Source organism: Hoplias malabaricus, chromosome 3 (genome assembly GCF_029633855.1).
Source record: "Hoplias malabaricus isolate fHopMal1 chromosome 3, fHopMal1.hap1, whole genome shotgun sequence".
NCBI classification, from domain to species: domain Eukaryota; kingdom Metazoa; phylum Chordata; class Actinopteri; order Characiformes; family Erythrinidae; genus Hoplias; species Hoplias malabaricus.
Genome location: NC_089802.1, coordinates 12,517,074 through 12,536,369, shown reverse-complemented (window position 1 = coordinate 12,536,369; position 19,296 = coordinate 12,517,074). Strand labels below are relative to the sequence as shown.

At 40.0% G+C, this 19,296-nt stretch overlaps 1 protein-coding gene across 3 annotated transcripts in view; it reads left to right on the top strand.

The window, feature by feature from the left end:
- Positions 1 to 19,296, top strand: part of rbfox3a (RNA binding fox-1 homolog 3a) — a 510,141-nt gene that overhangs the window by 136,857 nt on the left and 353,988 nt on the right. Inside the window, exon 1 of one of the 3 annotated variants that reach the window (XM_066663316.1) lies at positions 13,671 to 13,827. The exons of the other annotated variants lie outside the window; for them this stretch is intronic. The gene's annotated coding sequence lies outside the window, so the exon portion shown is untranslated. Of the gene's footprint in view, positions 1 to 13,670; positions 13,828 to 19,296 lie in introns of those variants that run through there. 3 annotated transcript variants of the gene reach the window in all.

The following is a 19,296-nucleotide window of genomic DNA, read 5'->3' as shown; positions in this document are numbered from 1 at the left end:
ATCTTCAGTGCCTAAGTAAAAGTATATCTCTAAAAACAAGACGGACTAAAATCAGGCAAAAGGGTTCACCATGAGAAAAAATACGGAAAGCTCCTGAACATGTTTGATATTTGTTTTTATTATTTCTCTTCAGTTTAGTCTCTATAATTTCATTTCAGTCAAGAATTTGAACCTGCAGCCTGCAAAAATTCAACGTGAATCTTTCCTCATGAAAAGACAACTATTGTGCCACTCCTAAAGATATAATAATAAATCTATTTAAATAACTCTTAAATCTATTTAAATAACTCTAATGGCTATATCTACATTCATTCATTCATTCATTCATTATCTGTAAGCGCTTATCCAGTTCAGGGTCGCGGTGGGTCCAGAGCCTACCTGGAATCATTGGGCGCAAGGCGGTAATACATCGTGTAGGGGGCGCCAGTCCTTCACAGGGCAACACACACACTCACACACGCACACCTATGAACACTTTGGAGTTGCCAATCCACCTACCAACGTGTGTTTTTGGACTGTGGGAGGAAACCCACGCAGACACAGGGAGAACACACCACACTCCTCACAGACAGTCACCCGGAGCGGGAATCAAACCCATAACCTCCAGGCCCCTGGAGCTGTGTGACTGCGACACTACCTGCTGCACCACCATGCCGCCTATATCTACATGACTGCAAAAATATTTTATATTTAAAGCTATTTATAGACAGTAGACCAGGGGGGAAAAAATGCAGATAATGACATTATAAGGTGTTTGGTTCAGACGTGAGTGTTCTAGAACCTGATCTGTATGTAGGCCAACTGTGAAAACCATTCATTTATTAAAATCCCCATCAGCAAAGTGTAATCCTAAAGCTATGGCATGGAATAAGCATTTCTTATGCAATGTTATATTCAATATAATGTTTCTGTTCAATGAAAAACTTGGATCTCCAAAACAGCAACTTTACATAAGAAAGAAAAAGCCTTAAATTTCAGTGGAAGTCAATGTAAAATTTTGGAAAATTTCTGTTGGGCCGTTCATCATGAAGTTCAAGTGATGAAGGAAACTTACAAATCCACAAACATATAGATACATGTTTTTAATTGGACAACCATGGCAAGGTAACCTTTATTGAGGTTGGTGACGTTAACATAGTATTATTACTAACTCTGGGTTCCAATGTCCCAAACACATCATAGTGTTAAGATCACCGTAACAGGGAGAGAGTGTGTCCAGTGTGATGCTCACTCTACCATTTAAGCATTTCTTTGTTTTAAGATGCTTTTGTGAAACCCAGCCCTGATTGGTTCGTTGACCGGCCTGAAATCAAGAGAGCTAAAATAAAAAAGTAAGCTCCAAACAAAATCACAGTGGCTTATTTTATCCCAGTTTTCTGACTTAAGCAGCTCACATTATTTCCCAGTTCCTGGGTTGGTAGGCGCTCCAGATCCCCAAATGAATATTATATACTCTAATAATAGAGTTTATTTCACAATATGTTCCCATAAATGTGAGAGGTGCAAAGAACTATCTTGTGTACTAGGTGTACATTAATACTCAAGGTTTTATTAAAAATGTGAGCACTGGGCACAATCCTAATTACACGAAAGCATTTTTAAGTTAATTGTCAGCAGCTGAGCTAAGCACATCTTATTCTAAATCTGATAATTATTTTAAAACATTGTATAAAAAATATAAAATATTTATTTACCAAGAGAGTTTAGCCTACTTTAACCAGCATACATATTCAAGTTAAAAAAACAGCATTTCCCTCAAGATGATCAGGATGACTACAGTCAGTATACACCATCCCCTGTAACACTTTATTTCCACTAATTTACTGCCACAGCTGTCCTCACTGCGGGCTACTGTTGAGGAGTTCTGCTGAAGTTATTACTTTGCTTGAAGGAGGAAGGGGAGTGTGTTGTAAGCAAATATTATTTTCAAAAATAACTGAGTTGTCTTGGCTGAGACATTTGTGCAGGACTATATGTGATGAAAGATGCTGGATTAGCAGTCATATAGCAGTATAGCCGTCTACAACAGAAAGAAAATCATACTTTTTTTCTATTATTTCTGATTTTGAACTTCTGTTCTACAGTGTTTTACACAGTCTGGGTGGACCTATAGTGTTTTCTTTGTCCTCCTACTGTGGCTGATGGAATATAGTATTTTCTTAAAGCATTGGTCACACGCTGGAATGATGAGAAAAGGGTAAGGTGTAGCGTGAATGCAGACCATATGGCATGCATCTGTCTCCTCAGCTGAAAGTGCCTTTTGAGTATTTTGCCATTCTGTGTGTGTTTGTGCTTTGGGGAAACTTCATAAGAAAATGGAGAAGAGTAAAAGAAATGGGTGCAAACAGTGTTTCTCAGTTGTGGCGTGGCAAAGCTCCACTTGAGCGTTCCTCCCTGCTGCGATATTGGGAAGGTGCTATGACAACCGAGATTCATTGGAAGCGATTCTGGAGATATGAGTGTGTGCTGGGTTGTTCTTTACAGTGCAGATTAATTTTAAGGGTTCACTGTGACAGTAAAGGTGACCAGCCATCAGAAGAAGGAAGCCCCACTAAAACTCTATAAACGCAACCTTTTTTAATCCTGACTCTATTTCCTTGGAGGTTTGTGAAGGCGACAAATAGCCTCCTCAAAGCTAGTGGCCCTGATCGCATGTGCTTTCATTGCCCTGCCCTCCTACACATGGCTTAGCTGAAATGGAAAAAGGTTTCAGATGCATTATCCAGTCTGTCTGTGGGAGTGAAGGAGAGTTATTTAAGTCAAAGTTTACTGCATAGTCCATAAGTGATTTGGCAGTGACACAATGTTTATTGTTGTGGCTCTGTACTCCCGCACATTGAGCTTGAAATGAAACAAAGACTGTCGAGTTAAAAGTGCAGAACTCCAGCTTTAATTCAAGGGTATTTGAAGAATCTCAATGAAGAAAAATAAAAAAATCACAGCTTTTTATTTTTTATGCATTTAGCATTTAGCTGCCAGGTTGTTTATCATGCTACTTCGCGGTTTTCCCAGTGTAGATGTAAATGGCCTGATATTAAAGCTGACATTCTGCTCTCCAAGCTCATTTGCATTGTTTGATTGAATTAATGAAACATCAATAACGTCTACCACATGTTATGTCATATGTGTTTATTCAGTGTCATTTATCACACAGCTATACAGCTAGAGGCATGTCTGGTACATTTGTAAAATCTGAAATCCAGAGGGATTTTTATGTTTTAGAAGTTGCATTTTCTAATCTCAAGTACATAATGATGTTAAGGTCTACATTCTGGTGCAGCCAAACAATTATATTGAGAGCATCAGCAGTTTGATGTTTTAATGTAGATACATATGTGAATTAAGTATTTATATGGTTTATTATTATTGTTTTTTTTTATTCCACGATAAGCATCGTTTTGATGATCTACCAGGTCTTGCACTGCACTGAACAGTTGTAATTTGTAAAGCTTTGTTACTCCCTCATGTAACCTGCAGTCATGTTTTAATCAATATTTCAATCTGTGTGCTTGGCTACAGAGGCGCACACCATTTCAAACACCAGTTTGCAATGTGTATTTTCCATGTTTTGTTTTTATGCAGATAAAAGATTTATTATTTTCCCCCTAAAATTTTGGAGGACTGCTCCAGGAACACATGAAGGGGAAGCTTAAGTTGTGAGCCAAATCCAAGCCATGGCCTCTGGCTGTTACTCTAGGTGATTGCCCACCAAGCTGCTTAGCATGCATCACAAGGAGCTGGGCCATGGGAGCGTGTTTTTCTCTCTCCTCTCCTACCTTGCCTGTGCTGTCTTCACTGCTGGGGAGGTCTCCCAGAGCCACTGCTAGAGTCTCTGCACCAATGATGATTAGACTAATGAGTGATTAATTAGGCACCAGCGATGGAGGAGGGGCAGTGACCTCTCTGAGAGGCCCTTCAGAGAGAGAGAGAGAGAGAGAAACTCCACATTCATAGAGCACAACCCATTAATGGAGTAGAAAGGTCTCCATCAGTGCTACAATCAAAACAGTGCACCTGAACAAGACTGATACCAATCAGCTATGATTCCTGACATAATTTTATATAATCAAAAATTGAACAGACTCTGGTTAAAGCGTGTTTTGCTGACTGATACTCAGAGTTTTTGACAGAATTATTTGGTGTTTTTGGATGTTTAAAGCCTGTTCCGCCTGTATTTGCTGTAATGGAATTGAGCAGGTGGTGGGTATATGATTAGCCATCTCTACAAATATCTGTTCTTTGGAATATACAAAATCTTTTTTTTTTTATTCTCAGGACCTGGCTGTGTATAGGGAAATAACGCTATGTATAGTTTGACAATTTATTCATATCCACATACCCTTAAACCGATGTACAAATATTTAGTTAGTTACATAAGTGGGTGTACTGCTGCTAGCATGCTGAAAACGCCACTAATATGAATACAAATATACAAGCTCAGATATTCATTTGAAACAACTACTTAGACTGTCTTCATATTACCTAGCTGAAGTGAGATTCTGAACTTTTTATGGCTGTTGGGACATGTAAAATCAGATTTTGTCAATTTAAAGTTGACTTTTATACATGGTTCCAGATCTTCTTGTCCTAATCTTGTAAAGTCAGTGAGCTGTTTGCTGCCCTTCTTGGTTCATGTCCATATTTTTTAGACGTTTTAATGGAACTAGGCCTCTACCAAATGTGATGTTCTGTGGTTGGTGCATCAGATTTGGTCACAAAAAGTGAACCGTCAAAATATATATATATATATATATAGTGCTGTACCCGTTCATACAAATTTAAATGATTTTAAATGGTGTATACCAATGTTGAGTGTGTTTATTAAGAATGTACAACAGAATATACAACAGAAACACAAGTGACTTCTCCAGCTCAGTCGGCAAAATCTGAAATTATATACAGTGGAACCTCTACTAATGAACGCCTAACCTAACGAACTTTCCAAGATACGAACCGGGCATTTGAATATTTTTTGCCTCCACCAACGAACCATGACTCCAGAAACGAACCCGAGCCTCCGCCGAGCCGGCGGCTGGAAATGGCCACTGACCCCAATAGGCGAGTCTCCCAGCGCGCCCAGACTTGAGTGAGCTTTTAAGATTAGCAAATTGTAGTTTTAGCAATTTAGCATTAGTGTAAATAGCAGACATCGTAATTCGTGCTAAGTTAAGCCGTATCTAAGATTCGTCTCCCCACATTCACCCGCCTACTCTCTTAAAGTAACTTAAAGTTACTTAAGTTTCTTTTTTATATTTTTAATAAACACACTTAATATTTTGGAATGAATGAGCAGCAGAGGCAGTTACTGAAAAAATTCTGTTTGCTTATCTTCTCAAACACTAACTGTCATGACAGATCCTAACTTATGCTTATCTTTGATCTAACGGCTTCTGTTCTGGAACATTTTGTGCAGTGTTTAAGAAGGCCAAGGCGAGAGAGAGAGAGAGTCCTCTTTGTTTACATGAGAGATGTTCCCAGATTGACTTGGCATTCACTCTATAGGCATAATAAGCACAGTCGTGTGTGTTGTGTGAGGACCAAAGGCGCCCTCTGCGCCGCAGCAAAGTCCTTTCTTTTGTACATACATATGCTTCCAGCAAAGTTCTGACTTTTAAACTACCTTGAAGGGAATTATCGGAGTCTCTTGAATATAGCTCATGATCAAGCTGAGAAGGCTGCGACTGGAAGCTTGACAAAAACCTATTTGTTGAACCTCTTCTGACAAGGACTGAGGTAAAAAAGTAAAGAAAGAAAAAAAAACCCACGCAAGACATCACTAGTTAATCAAACACTTGAAGTGCTTAATGAAATGTGTGTGTGTGTGTGTGTGGACAGAGAAGAGATTTCTGTGGTAGCAGAACACTTGGTGTACAGTTTCCTTGCTGTGGGCTGGTTGGATAGTAATAATTGGGAGCTGTTGGGTGCTCTTGACCTGTAATTTCTCTGATCCGTGATGCCTGCACTGTGAGTAATTAACGTCCTGCTCCATACTGCCTTCCATAACTCTCTACCACTGTAGTCAAGTTTTACTGCCCTTGTTGATTCTCCCTGTCTACAAATTTCTCCCCCTGTTAAGTCGGTAGCTACGTAAAGCATGCAGTCTGTCTGTTTGAATTAATGACATGCTTTCCTTAAGTGTTACTGCTGTTCATTAATCTAGCGTAAATGAAGTAACATGCTCTCCATAATATTTCATTTGGATTTTCACCACTACTTGACCCTAAACAACAGGCAGCTGTTAAACCGAGATTCTGCAGGTTGATGGATATTTTTCTCAAGCTTGCCTCAGTGATGAATGAGCATGAATGAGTAAGTGTAAGTTATGCCGTGCAAGCATTTTTTCACACCAAGTTTCGCTCCAAAAGTTGCGGGCATTAGACTCCATCTCCTGCCAGGACTGTTGAGGCTCTGGCTCGATACGAGTATTTTCCTTTAGTTTGCCTGAGGGGAGCCTGTGGAGAGGCTCCACTTCTGAGTTGTGCTGTGGTTCATGCTGGATGATTACATTTCAAATTTGGATTCAGATCTTGTCTCTTGACTTTTATGGGCCTTTTACACAAGATTTAGTGTGTCTTACCTGGCTGTGGAGAAATTGCTGAGGGAGTAAGCCTACTTCGGCTCACATATAAAGCAGTTTCAGATACAACAAGTTGGGTCTCATTGAATTAAAGAGAGAAGAAAGCAGGCTTCATCTGCGTTCCCTTTCGGGCTCTAGCTTTAGTCGTACGTCTCCCGGACTTTGAGCGTAAAAGATTTTGACTTTCAGAGTTATGGCAAGATTGTTGCTGATGACAGTCATGGGTGTCACTCTGGCCATGAGGTTAAAACAATTCCCTCGCAATCATAGAAACAACACAATGGAATAGCTGTCACACCGTGAAACAACAGAGGTGATGGCAGTGGACAGGGGCACGGTTTGCATTCAGGTGGGGTGTCCCTGCTAATCCGATTTGACGTTTGCATTTGCCGCTTGAGAGGAGCAGCAGCAAGGCTTTGAAAAGAGTGGCAGGCACACAACAACAAGTTTCAGAAGGTGTAGGGTTATGGAAGATTGGCCACAGTAGATGGAAGCACTTGGACCCTGCCATATCTTTTTCCACTGTTAGACCATGACTGGGCCATGGTTTGACCACTTACTCTCCAGCCTGAAATGGCATCTTCACAGTGCATTACTTACATTTTGCTTCTGCTAAAAGCGGTTTTGTCAACATTAGTCACTGTCAGAGCCGCATTTTCATTATTTTACCATAACTAGCATGATTCTGCTGTTTTGATCATCAGATGTTTATTTCATGTTACTTGCCTTTGGGGATACTTTTTTTAATTTTTTTTATTTTTTGCAGTATTTTCTGGAGCTAAAACTCTGCTTAAAGCTGCATTTCAGAAGGCACTGGTGCATTTCAGCAAGGGAGACCATTTGCATGTGGCTTTTTAAAATCTCTCTTTCTCAAGGGTGTATCGCTGTGTTAGAACGTCATTACCGCTGCGTCCTCTCAACTCCTAATGATCTCCAAATTTCTCATTGTCAGAATGTTTTTCCCTCTAACACTGTGTGCTGAAAGGGGTCTAATTAGTTGAGGAACAAACCTCTGTGATATGTCCCCCGCAGTGTAGGGGAGGTTCTTGTACTTCTGTTCACCGCAGTGTTTTACCCACAAGGCCTTTTGATGTTGCTACTGGATATGATTCAATTATGAACCTTATATACATGTACATATATTTCAATGGAGAGAAAGTCCTTCAGAAAGACCACGCTGCACAAGCTGGCTAGGAAAAATAAAATGAAACTTGTCAAGGTAAGCCATTTGCAGACTCATCTAAAAAGGCCTTGTTAGCACCCTCAGGCTATTGGGTGAGATAACACATTCAGGTGGACTGTGCGAAAGAGATACATGGTGAATCTGATTGGGCTGGAATAGAGACTAGCATATGGGTAAGAGTCAACTCCCTCATGTTTAGCGCAAGTCAATGTTGGAAATGAAATTGTCCTTAATTAGCACAGAGCCAAGAAAAGGTTAGTGTCATGTATCACTGCACAGGGCATTGCGAAAAGTTCTTTAATTGGAGACAGGGAAGCTCTGACCAGAAAAGTGGGGGCTGTGCGTTTAGCACAGGTTCTGATAATGTCATATAATTGGAAAGAAATCTGTCATGGAAAACTCCCGCACATATCCTTGAAGGCTTGCACTTTAAAGTAAGATTAATTAAGTTATGGCTTCATTCTCTAATTGTGTATTCCAAGATAATGAGTTGAAAGTTGAAGCAATTATTCCTCTCACTCTCTCTCTTTCTCTTTCTCTCTTTCTCTCTCTCTCTTTCTCTCTCTCTCTCTCTCTCTCTCTCTCTCTCTCTCACACAAACCCCGTCTTTTCCTCCCCCTCTCTCCATCTCTCCAATATTTATATATCCGCAGTACTTTGAGGTCAACTAGAATTACTCAACCTTCATCTAAGTGACTTGAAAATAAATTGAATTGTGTTAAATTAATGAACTTCACTGTGATACCTTTCTCTCTCTCCATGTCACGCACTTGAGAGAGGTGTTGATAAGAAGATCAGCCTCATAATCTTGTTCATTACAACAAGGGAGTCTGCTCTGTGTCTAAGCTCGTCGCTCGATGGGGCAAGTGGACCTCAAGCTGATGCTAAATCATGATTTAGATAATTGCGCTCCGTGACAGATGGATAATAAATATTGATATGGATTATTCAGACCATATGTACATCCTTGATTGGTCATTATGGCTGCGAGCGTGTTGCAATGTGCAGGATCCTGCTGCTTCAAATGAGAGACAGCAAGGCCAATAAATGCACTTGGAACTTGCTAATGAAACTCATCATTATGAATTTATACTTTGAAAAAAAACATAAATCATCAAGGATTGTTTCAAATTTGCACTTGTTCAGCTGTACAGCGCGGAGCCTCAGGCACATCTCAGCTAATGTACAAGATGGGGGAAAATTAATACAGGCAAGAGCAAAGGTCCAGCGGAATTGTTAACATGTTTCCTGTTGTAGAGCAGAAGATGGATCTGTCGTTAGAATTAGCATGAACCGCTCTCATTACCAAATGCAAACCTGAATCCAAATCCTCAAACCTCACCTTGGAGGTTTTCAACAGCGTCATTTCAGGAGTTTTAAACAAGGCTGAGGCATATTGAACACCGTTATTGAAGACTCCGTTTAAACATATGTGAATTTAGGTGAATTCTGAAGTTTTCTAAAAGCAGAAATGCACTCAAGGCCACGTGTTACTCAGATTTCACTCTGTTTTGTGTCATGACAAAGCCTTACTGCTCTGGAATATCTGACAAATAAAACTAGACATTGCATATAAACCACAGACTCAGTTAGAACAGAGCACAGAATTGTTTTTGAAGTTTGTTCCATGTTGTTTCTGCCAAATGTACGACAAAAAACTGTCCAATAATTTGTGATTATATTTTATCCCCTCGATGAGTTTTGTTTTGACATTTTGGTTTAAAGTCGAATGTATCAGAGTGAACACAAACCAGAACCAAGATACAGCAATGCATCATTTCCGGTTTAGTCTGGACCGGGGGATCTAAAGTAAATTATGCACACACCGTAAGAGAAAACACAAGAAAGCAAATGCAGAGTTGTTTGCTGTTTTAGTGTTCCATGTAGCCTTCCATGTTTCTCGCTGATATTCTAATGAAGCCTGTTGTTATTTGTATGGTGATTTAATAGTATGAATTGTGTCTGTAAAGCTTCCTTAATTGTTTTAGCAAACCGTCTGCACCATCTTGCACAGCCTCGCTGTATTTCTCAGGTATTCTTTGCCTGAAATGACTTTATTACTATAATGGTTGTGTGAGTTCTATATTGGCACTGTTTGATGATTTCATTAGTAGCTAAATAGTGCATTTGATCAATGGTTTTGCTTTGTACTCCCTTGATTACCATCAAGGCAAGATTTACCTACAGTATTAACCTTTCTTTTTTTGGAGGGAGGATATCAATTCCCTGAATAAATGTTCCACAATGTGCACATTTATCAGATTTAAACCTTCGCCTCCTAACATTAACCAGGAACTAAATAGTTTAGAATCATGCAGTGTAGGCGATACATTATATATCTAATCATTAGGGTTTTCACAATGTTGGAGAGTCATACAAACCAGGGGTTGGGGTGGGGTGGGGAGATATCATAAGGCAATTTAAAAATCATGTTTCTGGAAAGAAATTGTTATTAATATTAATTTTAATACAATAAAAACAAAAACCGGTAATCTGTTAATTGTTTTGGACATTTTTTATTGAACAAAATTACAAAGAAAAGATGTAACCACGGACCATTGTATTGTGTAAATATTACAGGGTCCCTGCAACACACTTTTCCTTTTATAAACTTTGTGAAATGAGGTTGCCAATTGTTGTAGTTTTACAAGGCGTATTTTACCCAATATTCCTAAGAAGACTTCAGCTGCTCAGCAATCTGTGATCAGCATTCTGATGCACCGTAGGAGACAGACCTGGACTCCAGTCAAACACACGTTCTGTTCATGAAGTCATGCTGTTGTAGCATGTGCAGAATGAGGTCTTGGACTTTCCAGGAAAAAAATATCACCTTGAAAGTGTTTGTCTGCCTAAATCTCAATACACGCCTCCACATCAGTGGTGCTTTCATAAACGTGCCATGGGCACCCTCAAACAATGACAGACGTTGACTTTTGCACTTCACTGTTAACAGTTCGGATGGTCCATTTCCTCTTTGGTACAGAGAATTTGATGGCTTTCTCCTTGCGTAATAGTTTCAGGTTGCATTCCTTATGCACTAGCTCACAGTGTTAAATGTTGTGTATATAACTTATTATACATATTTCAGAAATACTCATGAGCCCATGCAGCAGAATTTATCAGAGCAGTATGACTGTGTGCTGTGCAGTGCCATCTGAGGGCTTGAAGGTCATTTAACATTTGTCTGGCCTTGCCCTACACTGAGCGTTCTCTGGATATTCTGCATCTTTTCACAATTTTATGTGGTAAAAGACTTATGCAGTCTTATTGGGGAATGTGGATTTTGAACCATTTGATAATTCTCCCACAAAATGTTGAACCAACACTGAACGTTTGGTGGATGTTCATGGTATTTTAATAAAGTATAATTCTAGATTCGGAGACCGTAGCAGGCATTACAATACAAATGACAAAATACAATGAAGTTGGTCAGTAAAACTAAGTTAGGAGATGTTTTTTTGACATTTGTTAGTTCTGTGCATTTTCAAAAAGAATCAAAAAATCACATATTTAATTGAACTATTTATATTCATTTTGTTAGACGGTGGCGTAGGGGACAACTTTATTTACTTGCAGCAAATGTATCTTGTATAAAACATTTAAAAATCCTAAACTGACGTGAGTCTTGACTTAAGGAATTAAAATTGTATCAAATCAGAAAATGCACTAAAAATATTTGTTGTGCTGAAAATCGAGACACCCACATTTCAAATTCCACCCACACAGATTTTCTTGGTTTTAAGCTATTAATACAAATCTTATTAAGTTTGTAGGTGCAACACGTTCCATTTATCCAAACTCTTGAAAACCTTGATCATCGTCCCCTGAATGACCGTATTGCAGTCTGTTTAAATATTTATGTTGAGAAGGCATTGCTTAAGCTGTGAGGCCTTCAGTGATCAAAGTCGTATGACAGGTGTGTGTTTCTTGAGGAGAATTTTGCCACATGAAAATACTTCTGGATTTCTGTTTTACCTTTCACCTTCTTCTGTCTCCGTGGACCAAAATGCTGCCCCATTGCCATTCATCCAGGGTTTGAGCTCTAGCTTGAGCTTGTTATCATGCTTTAGTGCTGTTAAATTGCAGTACCAGCAAGCGTGGAATACCAATGGCCGTAATTCTCTTTCACCTGCGCTGCAACCAGACATGCCATTGGACAAAGCCAAATCCCCCTATCACGTGGTCATTTGCAGTCAGCGATGTGACAGGGGGGAGAGCTTGATGAATTTAAAAAGTCAAGGTAGACATTAACATGTGGAATTTGTGGAGTTGAGCTGAAAATGGGCCAAGCACCAGAAAAAGCAGAGACGGGGGAAAAACAGGGAACGAACTAAATCAACCCCCTTAATTGGCTTGTTAAGACATGAAAGAGCTGGCTGAGTAGGGTGGCCTTGAAGGAAAAGGATAAAGGGGGGTTAGGGGAAGAATGAGAGAGCAGCAGAAGGAAAGGAGGATAATGGAAGAAGAGAGAGGAGGGAGCGAGAACGCTGAAGTTAAGTTGACCGACAACTTTGTTTAATTTGGGTGTTTTTGCAGAGTGATTGGGCAGGCAAGAGCTGTGGGGAGGGGAATGAGATTGTGGCATGCACCAGGCCTGGCTGATGAAGCCATTACGCCGTTCCCTCTCCAGCACTCAATCATTGTGACACATCAATAGGCGCGCTAGATGGTCATTCTTCAAAACGCAACCAACCCACCTTGTCCACTGTGCTAATCGCACCAATCATTCAGTGGGAAGCCTGGAACCTCCGTCCCTCTGGAACTACATCTCCAGCTCTCTTTTTCCGCTGCCTTTGACTAACCACACCAGAGGCTTTCCTTTTCTTTCTCAACCCGTGGAGGTATCAAAGCATGCGTCATTATCTGCTGAAGGCAGTGGCTACCACAAGTGCGTTCTGAAAATAAAAGCTTCTGAATGGTCCTCTGTTGGATGAATGATGTTAGGAGAAAGTTTTAGATCATATTTAGATAATTTGTAGATTCTCTAAATTGTACCCAAAGCGGTTCTTTTTGGCTCCTGCTCCAAAGAACCTGCTTCAGTGTCTTTGTTTAGAAGTGCTGAAGGTAGGAACGTATGCAGATACAGTAGGTATCACAAATTGTTAAAAATAAAGCCTTCTAAGTGGCTCTTGGCCATGCTGAACAGTTCTAGGGGAAGTATACAATTGTTGACACGGTCAGAGGAGCGGTCACTGTGGTGGTACCCTCAAGGGTACATATTCAGTACATAATTGTACCTTATTCAATCATAACTGTAGATTGTAAAAATGTGTTGAATTCATGCGACTCATTTCATCTCCAGGACAGTGTCTTGTTCTTTTATTTTACATGGTTCTGTAATGAAAGAGAATGTAATCTACCTTTAGAGAACACAAGTGGACTTTAAAGCCACTGTTGTGCCTTTAAAGATACCTTCACACTGTTTGTACTTTTAGTGACAATAACATACCTCTACTGTACCGTTATTTCTGAGAGTGAAGAACCCAAACACTTAGTGGAGCTTCTTTAAACTTAACGAAGGATCTTGCTCTAACACTTCTTATTAATATCAAAGCTTCCTGAGTGGCTCCGTATGAACCTAAAGTGGTTATTTTATGGTATTGTTCCACATAGCACTTATGTTAAAAGTCTAGAATGCTTGTGTGCTGTTTATAAAACATGCTGCATGTAGTGGATACCACAGGTGTTTTGCCTGCTTAAAATAAGAGGGTTTTTTGTTCTGGAATCTAATGTGAGGTTCTGGAACCTAATCATAGAACAGTCTTCAGCAAATTGTGTGTGTGCGTGTGTGTGTGTGTGCGTGAGCATGTTTGTGTGTGTGTTTTCAGCTCTGTTTGGCTTTTTTTCCCCCCCTTTTTTTTCTTTTCAGCTCTGTTTGGCTTGGTAGCCATTTCCAGCTCACAAATCACAGTCTGAGAAGCTTAAAAGACTGGGCTAGACTGAGCGGCCATATGTTGCACTTCTGCCAAATTTAAGAAAGTGATCTGCGCTGTGTGTACGTGCTTCTCCTCTCTTCGCCTGTCAGCACAGTATCACAATGCAGCACTCTCAGCACCAGGCTAATCAGGTTAGGCTTTGATACCTGCTTTAATATTCCTTTTAAAGGGTTATCATCTCTCTTCCTAAACCTAAATAGGATGGGGCTGTCATGCGAAGGCAACGTTTCATTTATTTTGTTATTTAATTATTTAATTATTTAGCAATTTTTTATAGACATACATCTTTAAAATATGGTTTTATATGGGTTCTTTAATAGAGGCAGTGCTTCTGTGTAGAACCATGAATGCTTTGGAGACGTCAGTGAAAACCTTTTGTAAATGTCTTACAGAGCCTTAAAATAAATAAATAAATTAATTAATTCTATATATATATATATGCTTCTTCTGTCATTGTAAAGAATCTGCAAATGCTGCTGAGGGATACACAAGTTGATTGCCATTATGTTAATTCCAAATGTAATTAGTCCAAAAACACATTTATGAGTTTCTAAACCATTGAAAGTCTATGTTTTTGTTCACCGAGTGGCCGTATTGTATTATAGGGCTTTCCTGCTCTGGGTCAGCAGGTTCAAGGTTCACAAACTCAGCATGGCTACTGTAAAACATGATGGCCAAGCCACATTCAGACTACATTCTTTTTCTCTCAGCCAGGCTCCAGCAGCGGTGAATGTTAGGCATCATGCACGGCTTTGAAGCACCCCACATAACAGGATTCTTTAGCTACACCTCGGCAGGGGAAGAGAGGGGGGTGGGGGGGAGGATGAGAACCCTGGGAAAGAACGTATGTGATGGAGTTGCTTTTGGAGGGCTGCCTCCAGCCACCCACTGCAGTAATCAAACTAAACCAACCTGACCCACTTTGCTGCCGGTATCCCAGGCTCGCTGCGAATCACGCTCTCATCCCTCTCTCTATCTCTCTACCTACCCTTTTTCATGCCTTTGTGCCAGGCTGCCCACTCTCAGCCTCATCCAGCGCTACCCGTCCACACACAGAAACACCCTCCTCCCTCAAAACACCTAAATCTCCACAGATACACATGACTGTAGCTGTGTAAGCATACAGGGCAAAGAGAAAGAAGCACTGGCATCTGCCCTGTTGGCCCGAACGGGTCGTACTCCCACGGATGGAAACTGGTTTAGCCAGCAAAAACTCGACTTTCTAGGCAGTCTCCCACAGGCCCCCTGCCGGAATGCCCCGCGGTGCTCCACTCCCACCATAGCCAGCAGGGTGAGGATCATTACCACTGACAAAAGCTGCTCCATGAGTAATCACCAGTGTGGGAAACCCAACAACGCCCATTTCAGTGCTGCCTCTGCATCTTCTCTGTTCAAACTCCACAGTAACCATCTCTTCACCAGCACATCCTTCCATTATCATTGTATAACCCTGTATTCCCTTGGAAATATGAGACAGATTTCAAAGCGCAGTACTTACTGTAGTCCGGGACACATTTAACAAGTACAAGATCTCTTGACCCTGATGATATAACGCACAACTGTGTGGAGAATTACGGCCTCGAACCATTTATGCTGCAAGGAATATTTGACATGACCTCTTATTAATATATTAATGATATTGCTCAGAGTCTCAGCCTGGCTTTCTCTTCATGCGCAGAGCCTCTCTCTCTCTCTCTCTCTCTCTCTCTCTCTCTCTCTCTCTCTCTCTTTTTGAAACAGCTCAGCCATAATATCATTATGTCTGAAAACCCCTGCTCTAACGTAAAACCGCTCCGCACCCATAGGAATAGAGTGCGAATGAGTGCTGGAGAATACTATGCAGTAAAAGTGATTGTCTCAGAGATTCAATAAGTGGTACATCATTGAGCCATCTCCCTGTTACAGCGCTGTTATTTACTCCTCGAGACTTCTCTGTCCTATGCCTGTTAAGCAGTGCAACAGAAGGCCTGCCCCAGACTTCATAAACATAAAACAGGTTAGCCACTGCTATCGTCTCGGATTCTCTGTATTGCAGCTGTCAGGAAAAGCAAATCAAGACTGTAAATGACTGTTTTTTTTCTCTCTCTTTCTCTCTCTGTGACTGTGAGCGTGGGGATCATTTGTTGTCTGTTGTCAGCTGCTCTCTTGTAAATATTTCATTTCGTACTGTAATGGCCACAATGATACCAAGGCACAGTACGGTTATTATTTTATTTCTCTCTCTCTCTCTCTCAGTGCAGCTTCAAGCCCCCCACCCTCTTCCAGTAAATAGGTTTTATTCTCAGAAACACCAAAATAAATCCTAATGAGCGCTGTTGATAAAAATATCGACTTGTTAAACTAACTAACTAAATAAATATATAAAACCACAAATGGAACTTCTGGAATATTGTTGGCAATTACTTCATGACCTTACATGAAATTTTTTCGGGGCCAGAAGAGATCAAAACAACTCCCTGCTGGGCTCCTTGCGCTGCTTAAGCTGTTCTGTTTCTTTCATCAATTTTCATCCTCTATTTCCCCCACCCCCCCTTCATTGTCTTTGTTTCTAGTGTTTCATTCTGTTCATAATAATATCATTTTGAATCTCATTCACATGGTGCTGGGAATTAATTCCTGTATTTCTAAGGGCATTAGTCTCTGTATATTTAATGCTTAAGTGGAAGGACAAATGTTGTGTGTGTTCTGTTACTGGTTGCGGTGAATTATCTTTAAGCAGCCATTTGTGTAGCTACGTTTTCACAAGTCTGAAAACCCATCAAGGTCTGCTTTCAGAGTTTCATCATGAAATTCATGAACATCCTTTTAAAAATCAGAAGATACGCTTTTAAATATTTTGGAGTCTTTCTGTCAAACACCAAATGAATTATTAACTAAATGCTGTTAGTGAGAAACAGATCGCTCTGGTATGCAGTGGGAAGCTGTATTCCTGCGCCAGGAACAGAATTCAGTCCCTTAGAAGAGCAGCGTGTTTGAATTCCCCACTCTCTGGAGGAAGGCCAGGGAGAGGGATCTGCCAGGCATGAGCAAGGAGCTATTGTTATTGATCGTCTGTTGAATATGAACTCAGTCTTATACTCGGTTTGTTTAAAAAGGGGAGCGTTTGCCACATTGATTAGCATACTAACTCATATTAACATGTTGGTTATAATATAGTCCTTCCTGTCCCCCAGGACTGCTCTAGCAGGTCTGCTGCATGTAAGCGAGGCAGAAAAATGATCAGAGTTGTTTGTGTTGCTTTTTTGTGTTTTTTCTTGTCAACACTTATATGAAGCAGCACGGTTTGAGGCTTATTTTGTGTTTAGTTGGTGCAGAAGCAAAACAACACTTAGGGCCACTGGAACTGAGAAAAGCTGAAGACAAAGCTTGCTATAATCTACTAAATGGCAACGCTGCCTTTTGGCTACTTGGCAAAGCAGAGCAACAGTGCATGAACATATACAGCTTTGCTAATGTATTGTTTAAAACATAAAGATCCTGGGCATTAGTGCATTTAGTTTGCAATATTCAGTTTATTTTTAAAAAGTGTAAATTAATACATAGAATACAATAATATGTAGCTTGTTTGACCTCTTAATATTTGGAGATATTCATAGGTTAAATTGCCAACTTATTGTTAACTTCTGTAGACTATTTAATAACTGTATTTCTTTGTTTGTTTTGTTTGTTTTTGTTTGTTTATTTGTTTGAATATTGTAAAGTGACCTTGGGTTTGTGAAAGACTATATAAAATTATTGTTATTATTATTATTACTTACGTCACGTGTGGACTCGTCAATGAAAAATATGGTCTTGTGATTGACTAATGGCACATTTCCACTGCATGCTATCTACTCAGCCGCGACCCTGAACTGAATAAGCGGTTACAGATAATGAATGAATGAATATCTTCTCAGCTTGGCTCTGGTATTTAGCATTTCCACTAGGCAAATCTGGTACCTTGTATGTCGAACTGGGTAATTATTTAGTCTCTGCTGACTGCCGGTTCCAAGCAAGCCAAGTAGGTACTAAACATAACATGTAAAACTTACAGAGAGCTGATTGGCCAAAGACAGTCAGTCACTGTGAAACGCAGACATCCAACACAAATTTAAAAATTAAATCACCGAGCTACAGCAGCTGTCACATTTGTTTTTGAGTCACAATGGCAGTGTGTAAATTTGGAAGAGGATCAAATGCCCCTTGGATTGTTGGGCAACCAATAAAACTCCAGCAACAGCCAGACTGGCTACACTCTACATACACTCTGCATTTTGTCTAAAACACAACAAAACAACAAAAAAACAGTATGATAGAGGCACATTATTGGCCATTAAAATCACACACAGTGTAAATGTACTATTAAAGGTACAACAGTGGTTGTCCAGTTTTGTTCCGTAAAGGTACATTACATTCTCTTCTCCAGAAGGAAAGGTGAATATTTGTAATCTTTTATTATAGACTTCATAGAACAAAATAAAAGCCCTGGAGATGGAATGTGGTGTATGAAATCAACACAGTTTTAAAATCTACAATTCTAATAGAATAAGGTACATTTATGTTCCCTAACTAAAGTTACAGAATCTGTACCCTTGAGGGGACAGTGTATGTTCACTCCAAAAAACAAAAACAACACGCAAATTCATGAAGTAAACAGCGCCTATCGTTGCAGCTGCAGTTGTGGTGTTCAAAGCTTGTGGTTCCCATTAGAGAAGGGGTTTTGAGATATCAACAGCTAAATTTGGAGTGAAGCTGTGTTCGTGGAAAAGCGTTCAGAGGAGAGTAGATAACATGCAGTAGAAAAGCACCATAAAATATTAGCTGGACACAGCCATCATTGAATTTCATCAAGATCATTAGAACGTTATGTGTTCAAAGTGTTTAGCAGCGTTCCATATGCTTTACTTGCTGTTATCTGCTCCTCTGCTGACATCTCGCTCTCTTTCTGCTGTCTGCTCTTGTTACTGTGTCGTCCAGCTGTTGTCAGCAAATAAAAAGCTCATCCCAAGTTCTGTCAGAGGCTGAGAAGTTATAGCCAGCCACATTCAGCTCTGTCCACAACTTCTGATCTCATGGTGCTATTTCCCATATTTTATTACTGTCTCATTTTCCCCTCACTTTTTGGGCACCGCACTCTAAACCAGATGACAGGGGTGTTTAATGTCCAGCAACTGGGGGAAGAACACTGAGTGACTCGATAGAAGTCTGTGCCCAGAACAGCACTGAAACTAAGATGTGTTTATCGCCACTGTCTAAAGAAACATGGCATCTGTAAAGGGGAAAGCCAAAACATTTTCAGGGTTCTGTGTAAGTTTAGAGAGATTATATTCTGACAAATTATGTAGAGCAACAGATGGACTACAGTAATTGTAGAACTACCATGTGCTCCGATGTAGTAAGTGGAGCTGATACAATGGACAAATAATATTAAGAAGGAGATGATTTGTAATGTTATGGCTGATTGTTTGTGTAATATAAGAACACTGTACACTGTAGGTTATAATTTTTTTTTGCTGTTGAAAGCTCGTGAAAGAAAGTAAAGAAGGGGAAATCTGTTTGGATTGTGGGCTTTTGACACCTTCCCTGTTTGTAAGATGAATGTGCCGTTATTGTTGGCTTAT